Source organism: Etheostoma spectabile, chromosome 16 (genome assembly GCF_008692095.1).
Source record: "Etheostoma spectabile isolate EspeVRDwgs_2016 chromosome 16, UIUC_Espe_1.0, whole genome shotgun sequence".
Taxonomy (NCBI): Eukaryota; Metazoa; Chordata; class Actinopteri; order Perciformes; family Percidae; genus Etheostoma; species Etheostoma spectabile.
Genome location: NC_045748.1, coordinates 20,956,011 through 20,963,970, shown reverse-complemented (window position 1 = coordinate 20,963,970; position 7,960 = coordinate 20,956,011).

The following is a 7,960-nucleotide window of genomic DNA, read 5'->3' as shown; positions in this document are numbered from 1 at the left end:
TTTAGACAGCCCTTTGACCAAGTTCCAACCAAAATGTCCTCACTCTCAAAGTATAGAACTCTAATTGGTAGGGTAGAAGTACAAGGAAACACACACACATGTACACACCACCCCCTCTCACCCTGTTTCACACACTGCTGACCTTCTGACAGACACCCACAATATGTCTGTTTTTGTCACACTGAAACATTGTCACTATCACACACACGCAATCACAAAGACACAACATACATTCTCTATGCAACACAGTTACAGAAAGCATCTGTTGTCTCAGTGGAAACACATAGATAGTTCATGTCATGGGTGGAATCTGTAATGTCTTTAAGATGAGAACAGTGCGACGTGTTTCTACAAGGCTACGCCTGAAAACGTACAAAAGCACTTACAAAAGATAGAAAAGCACAAAACACAAAAAAAGAGAAACCGCTCAAAACTGTGCCTTGTTCATTATTTTGTGCATTGATTTAATCAGTGCATTGAGTGTGTGTATGTGTGTGTTTGTTTGTGTGTGTGTGTGTGTGTGTGTCACCCTGGCAAAATGTGGTCCTGGGTACACTTACTGTAGCAGGAAATACCACAGAGGTGGTTTTGAGTATTTTCCCAGATAGTTTTTTGTCTGTAAGTCTGTCCGTTTGTCCCTGCTTTGCTTTGGGACTACTTGACTGTGCAAGTCAAGCAGTCCCATGGGATGGGCGGGGTCATAAAACACGGGGCTTTCAAGGGGAGTGGAGTTCTTGTCCCGGGGTAAAACAAAACTTGAACCCGAGACGCTTGTTCATTTCCCGGGAGTACTAATTAACGGGGCTGGTGTTTTAATCCAAACCACAATCTTTTTTCTAATCTTAAATAGTTCTTTTGGTTGCTGAAACAACCGGGACCTCATGGTGCCCTGAACCCGGCTTACAGTAAGCTTATCTTGGCCAAATTTAACTGTAAAGACTGCTTATGTGACCGGTAGTCACATCCCTGGCCGACGGTCGCTGGAGTTTGCCAGGATATCACATGAACTTGTTCATGAGAATGCGTTGTGTATATTGATGGTGAACTGGGTGCATATGACTGAGGCCCCTGTTTAACCCTCTGAGCTCTATTTTAATCATATATAACCTAAGACTTTGTGAAACTAATTTCAAGCACCAAAACAATTCGTACAACACATCGTAAGCACCAAATGATTTCTTTACACATTGCTCTAGAAGCTCATTGGGCATCACTATACAGAAAGCTGAGTTTGTACCTGGATTGGATTTATGCAAATACCCTAAAAAGGTCAATTTAAGAAGACATGTGAAAATGCCCTCAACTCCCACCTCCAGAAGAATTTCTCATGCATCCCGGGGGAAGGTTGGGGACTTGAGCTCTGAGTGGACCATGTTCAAAGCCTCCATTGCTGAAGCAACAGACAAGTGCCGGTAGGCCAGAAGGGCTGCGGCTACAATGAGTCCCAAAGCAAAAAGCTAAGTGTGTTCAGGGAGAAGTTCAGGGAGGCTTTGAAGAAGGAATTTCAGTTGGCCTCAAGGAAATGCAAGCCAACCAGAGATTAAAGATACAGGGAAAGTCTTAGCCACATCCCTGGCAGAGCCCGCTGAGATAGTTGCAAGGTGCCAGATTTGGAGGATATTCACCCTGAGATGCTAAATGTTCTTATTTTTCTCCAAATAATGGGGTTTAACAAGGCTCAGCCTCTCTGGAAAAACAGATGCCAGTTTTGCAGGTATTTGATCGTAAACAAAAGTATTGGATAAATTGATATTTTGACCTGATGGGAAAAGAAAAAAGTCAAGGAATCACCACAGTTATTAGGCTACGATTCTCTGGGGACCATGAATGTCTGTGCAAAATGTCATGACAATCCATTGAATCGTTAGGGTTAAATTGGTGACCTGTCCAACATTGCCATGAATAGAAACGGTACAGATCATTTACTGACTCAAAAACATAGATTTAGAGTTACTTTTAAAAGCTTGCTACAAGTCGCTTAATCTTTATCCTAATTGTGCAGCAAGAACACAACTAGAAGCAACGGTGCGAAATATAACAGCAACAACACAAGCTATAAACATTGTGGGTCAGGTAGTAGAGCGGTCACCTGCCAATTGGAAGGCTGCTGGTTCCCTGGCCCTGCAGTCCCATGTCCAATTGTCCTTAGGCAAGACACTGAACCCTAGTTGGCCCCGATGCTGCACCATCGGAGTGTAAATGTGCGTGAGTTGTTCTTGTACTATGTTAAAGCACTTTGAGTAGTCGGTAAGACTAGAAAAGCAATATATGAAAACACTCCATTTACAAAGCTTTAAACCCAGTGAGGACTACGCATTGGCAAGATCTATCAAGGATGGAATGCACAGCGCTAAGAAGTCATCCATGTTCTCCCCGCTTTCCAAGTTGTCGTGATTTTGACAAGGTTCCAACCATGTTGTGCGTTGGCAGAACGCCACCTACTGAACAGGATGTAGAGTTACTCCCGTTATAGTTTATACCCACGAGAACACAACTACAATGTCTGCTCCCCATTAACCTTTAACTTTTATAGGTTAGCATGTGCATTCCTTTTCGCTGGTCAGAACAGAAACAAACACACACACACACACACACACACACACACACACATACACACACACGACTGCCTTAAGGCAGCTTTGTTTCAGCAACTAATGGTTTTAATAATGTGTGTATGTATGAGTTGGTGTGTAAGTGAAATCAAAGCACTTTGCCGAGATTGCAGGCAGATGCTGGGAAAATACCTTAACGCACACACACACACACACACACATTCGCGCGCACACACACACACACACACACATACCGGGCCTTTGAACAACCAGATGTGGCTGTGCGGCAGGTTGGGAGCATCAGTGCACCAAAAACAGCATGAGAGGAGGGCTGGGTCTGAAGCTAAACTAGTTAATAGAATACAGATTTCCTCAACCTGCTTCAGCCTGAGGAAACACACACACACACACACACACACACACTGAGCTGTTTTGAGAATAGTGGGATGATCCTACAGGGTAATTCCTGTTTATTATGATTTGGGTCTAGTTTTTTTCTGACACTTTCAATGCTCACTGAATTCATTAGTGAGATCTGGGAACGCAGCAACATCGCTTTGCAAGAGATAATGAAAGCAAACAGTGTTTTCTTCTTTACGCTAACTGTCCATTTCAGACATCCTTCATAGTTTGGAAGAATCTCGAGGGACCACTAATACCCGCAATGCGAGGATAATGTGACCAATGGGGCGAACCAAGCCAGCACCAGGCTAGTGAACTAATCTGCTAACATGGTTACTGCCAGCGGACCACTGATGGCTGTGCAACGTCTTATTACAATGTCACTTTAGAGACCACAATAGCTGTGAGTCTGACGACATTGTTTTCAGAAGTTCTTATAACAGAAAATGTGACGATGAAAATATTTTAGAAAGTACTGATTACTAAAAATTACATTTGTTATCTATTTTGTTACTACTGTGGCAAAGCTGTGGCCTCGCCATAAGCAGATTTTTTCCTATTAGCTGGGTGGTCAGTCTGTAGGGAGTTGGGTTGGGAACCGGAGGGTTGCTGGTTCAAGTCCCTAACCCATTTCCTTTAATGCCAACTAAATGTTCCAGGCTCTGTAACAGGATGGTGTGGTCATTAGTGTTGAATGCAGCCCCAAGATCTAATAAGACAAGTACGGAGACTAGTCCTTTGTCTGAAGCAGTTAGAAAGTTGATTGTTGGGTTTTTAACCCTGTGAATGCTGGAGGACGAGTATTAGCCGCTTCAGGGCTCTTATCAGAGAGCACGAGTCACCAGATGGAGTTCAACTTTTTAATTGGTAGAGCGTAGACAGGCAGTCACAAGCTGTACATTGTTGCTTGTATGAATGGTTGAATGAATGAATGAATGATTGAATGAAGGAAGGAATGAATGAAGTTTCTGAAATTAATCCAAAACAGAAGGTACATTAACGTCACCACTGATTTACTGACTTACAGGGTAAAAACGGTTAACATTTGCATAACATTTAAGACAGAAACAACTTAGGGATAGCTTTATCTGCTGTTACAATAGCTAGATATAAGTACCAACTTACATCATCTCTGACTTCAATACAGGCGACTGCCGTAATAAAACAACACAAAGTGTTGCGGCAATTTCTAACGTACGTAATAAACGTATTCCCGTAACTAACGTAACAAACGTAACTGTAACTACACAGTCTCTGTAGCATGAGGAATTCACAACATTGTTAGTAATTTTCACCAGTGTGTCTCTGTGCTGTGATGCTTTCTAAATCCTGACTGAAAACTATTGCTATGTAGAAAATCACATAACTGATTAGAGACTACTTTCTCGAGGATCTTGGAGAGAAAGGGAAATTTAGATATACTGTAGGTCTCCAGTCTGCCCAGCTAGCTGAATGATGAGGACAACAATTTCATTTCTGAGGACCATGGTTAACTGCTCCTCAGATCTTTGCAGGGCAAATCCAGACAGCTAGCTAGACTATCCGTCCAATCTGAGGACTATGGTTAACTGCTCCTCAGATCTTTGCAGGGCAAATCCAGACAGCTAGCTAGACTATCTGTCCAATCTGAGGACTATGGTTAACTGCTCCTCAGATCTTTGCAGGGCAAATCCAGACAGCTAGCTAGACTATCTGTCCAATCTGAGGACTGTGGTTACCTGGTCCTCAGATCTTTGCAGGGTGAATCCAGACAGCTAGCTAGACTATCCGTCCAATGTGAGTTTTCTGTAGCACAACTAAAACTACTTTTGCACGCACACATGTTCCACCAACACAAGTTCCTTACCGAGGCGATTGTGCAGTTGCACCATGGCTCAGTGCGGCACTAAGTGCCTCCCATGAAGACTGTGATTGGTTTAAAGAAATCACAATAAACCAGAGCATGTTTTTCTCCCATCCAGGAATGCTTTGTGGACTAGCAAGACCCTCCTCCGCAGTACTGTGGAGGACGGTCTGGCAAAGTGAGACTACTCCCGACATTCTTCCCCGCTCATGTATACGCGGAGAACTGGCATGTTTACTGCTGTGCAGGTAGACACACTGAGGGATGAAGATATCACTGGGACTTAAACAGAAAATAAACACATTGTGTAGTGATGTTCTTCATCAGGGAGTCATACATCAGGATGTTTTATTACGATGTTCAGTTTCATCCTTTTTCAGACTTAAGTGTCAGGAAACAGGTAATGAGCATCTCTTGGTACATACAAATATACACGCGCACACACATCTCTTTTTAGACATGTATGTCACCTTTCACACTTCAGCTTTTAGCAGAGAACAAAGCAGTGTAATTAAAAGTCCACACAGTCAATTAAGACTTATTTTGAGGTGTGCATTCACAGAGCTGGTTCTCGCAGAGAGAGGAGAGGGAGACAAGGGGGAGGCAGGTGACACGCACTGAGCTCTAAAATGTAAATGACGCACTTTCTGGGTAAATGTTTATCTTTTTCTTCCATATACTTATTCTCCTCCTCATCCTTCCCTTAGTGTTGCTCTTTCTTTCCCTCTCTTCCCTGATTCCGGGACTTCTGTCTCTTCATCTTGCTCTTATTTTCGTTATTATGTAGCTTATCCTCTTTTTTGTCTTTCCTATCCTATTCAGAATTCTGTCATTGTGTTTTCTCCTTTCCCTCCACTGATGTTCTTTTCCTACTTTTGCACCTTCCCATCTTTGTTTTTCTCCTCTTTTCATTTTTTCCCCTCTTTCTCATTCTGGATAAGCCAAGACAAGATAGAATTTTTCTTTTTTTTGTGCCCCAGGTGCCCAGCATACATAATAAAATCTACCAACCCATGGCACAACACCAGAATGTGGATAGTTGATGACTCTTGTTACCGCCTGACTCAAGGCCGGCAACAAAAAGTACGTCATGGACAGATAGATTAGTCAAAAACTAGATTATTTAACTAATTAGACTAATAGCACAACTTAACTCAACATAAGTGAGTAAAGCATTCACACACTACTACTGGCCAGGCGTCCATGCTTACATGCACAGGTCCTATCCCCTCTTCAATTGGCTATCCTAACCTTAACCACTCAAGGTGTCAATGCCTAACCCCAACCAATCAACCTGCTATTGAAGGACGGGTCTTGGCCTGGCCTTAGTAGGATTCATAATTTTGCCAGGAGGACAGTCCTTTATGCCTTCTGTAAGCCACGCCCAGATGGCCAGGGACAGACGACCTTCCCAGCTCCATCTACCCGCTCACTCCCAGTACCTGCAGACAAAGAAGCAGTAGATGACAGGCAGGCAGATTGGGAGGGGTTGTCAAACGCTGCTAAACCAACTGGATTATATTCAATGACAACACGTTCTTACCAGTCCCTCCAGCACCAATTCACACAAATGTAACCAATTGTGCAACTTTGGTGCGACCCACAATTTTGACCAAATACCCGCAACTTTTACTTTTTTTTAAATTTGACCAATAATGCTTGGATTGGTTGAGGTTTCCTGCAACGTCTACCAATCCCAGCAGTCCCACGTGCCAGACTTTTTATCAGTATGTGTCTCTGAGAGCCAATGACCAAGCGGGAGTGAGAACAGGTTGACGTCACACGTATGTCGCCAAATTAATTTCCTCGTTTCTGATATGAAGACGAGACGTGTGTAACTCGAACATCTCACATTTGCCAACAAAACATGAAGCGAAAGGCCGCACAAAACATGTCAGAATGTCCTTCCGATCTGAATACAGTTTAACTTTTTAACATCAATGTACGCTGTAATGATTTTTCACTCTGATTTTATTATTATTCTCATATTACACCAACACTTGCAGTATCTTGAGCCTTTTTGGTAAGGTTACTAGGAAAACTCAGCCCAGAGTAGTTTTATTCTCCTCAAAACATGTTTTCTTTTTTCTTTTTGAAGAACTATAAAAACTATAGAACTAAACAAGAAACTAATAATTTTTTTCACAACTTTCTCTGTCTGCCGCAACTTCATTGCAACAAACAAAAACCTACATACAACATACAAAAACTTTTTTCGCAATTTTTTACAAAAGCTCCCGCAACATCAAGCATTTTGGGCCGCAACAATCTCAAAAAAAGTCTGCGAAAGCTCGCTTTCTACATATATCTGTGGATGATAACTACGGTATGGTAGAAAAAGAACAATTTAGCTTTGCCCACCTGTAACATTGTCAGACTCATAATGGACAGTAGCAAAAGATCTAGTCAAAGCAGCAGAACCAGAGATATCTTCTTTTTTTATTCCACACATTTGTCTTCTTAGTGCAAACATTGCACATTACATACACTACTGTACATTACCCGCAATGCAACTCAACAACTGACAGTTCAGTTAGGGATTTGGATGTGCTGGGTCGTAGGCTGGTCAAATTGAGCTGCTAGACTCAAGCAGAGATGCTACAGAGGTCTGGTGAGGTCACTTCTTTCTAACTCCACACCCCCAGATTTTTCTTTTTCTTTTTAAAACTTTTAGTCTTCAGAACCCAACAGAGGCTGACTCCAGTGACATCCCTTGAGGTACTTCACACAGATCCCTTTGGAGCCACAAAAGGCTTTTGTACAACTTTGTTTTTTGCTTGCAGTCGCACTCCCCAAGACTTACTTTAAGCCGTGCACACTGCTCTGCCACAGAACATTGGTATATTGCTTGCTCTGGAGGAAACTACTAGAACTGTTGGGTCCTTGTAAATTCTGGAGAGTGGTCTAGACCTACTCTATCTGTAAAGTGTCTCGAGATAACTCTTGTTATGAACTGATACTATAAACAAAATGGAATTGAATTGAATTGGTTAATACATTATAAGCAGTGTAATGTATATCAACAACGTTTTATTTGTCTGGGATTGTTCAGGTGCCGCCGGATATGAGATGTCCCTTATTTTTGGCCAGATGTCCATTTCCTATAGTGAGACTAAAACAACTTTGGAACGTACACATGTTCCACCAAAACAAGTTCCTTCCC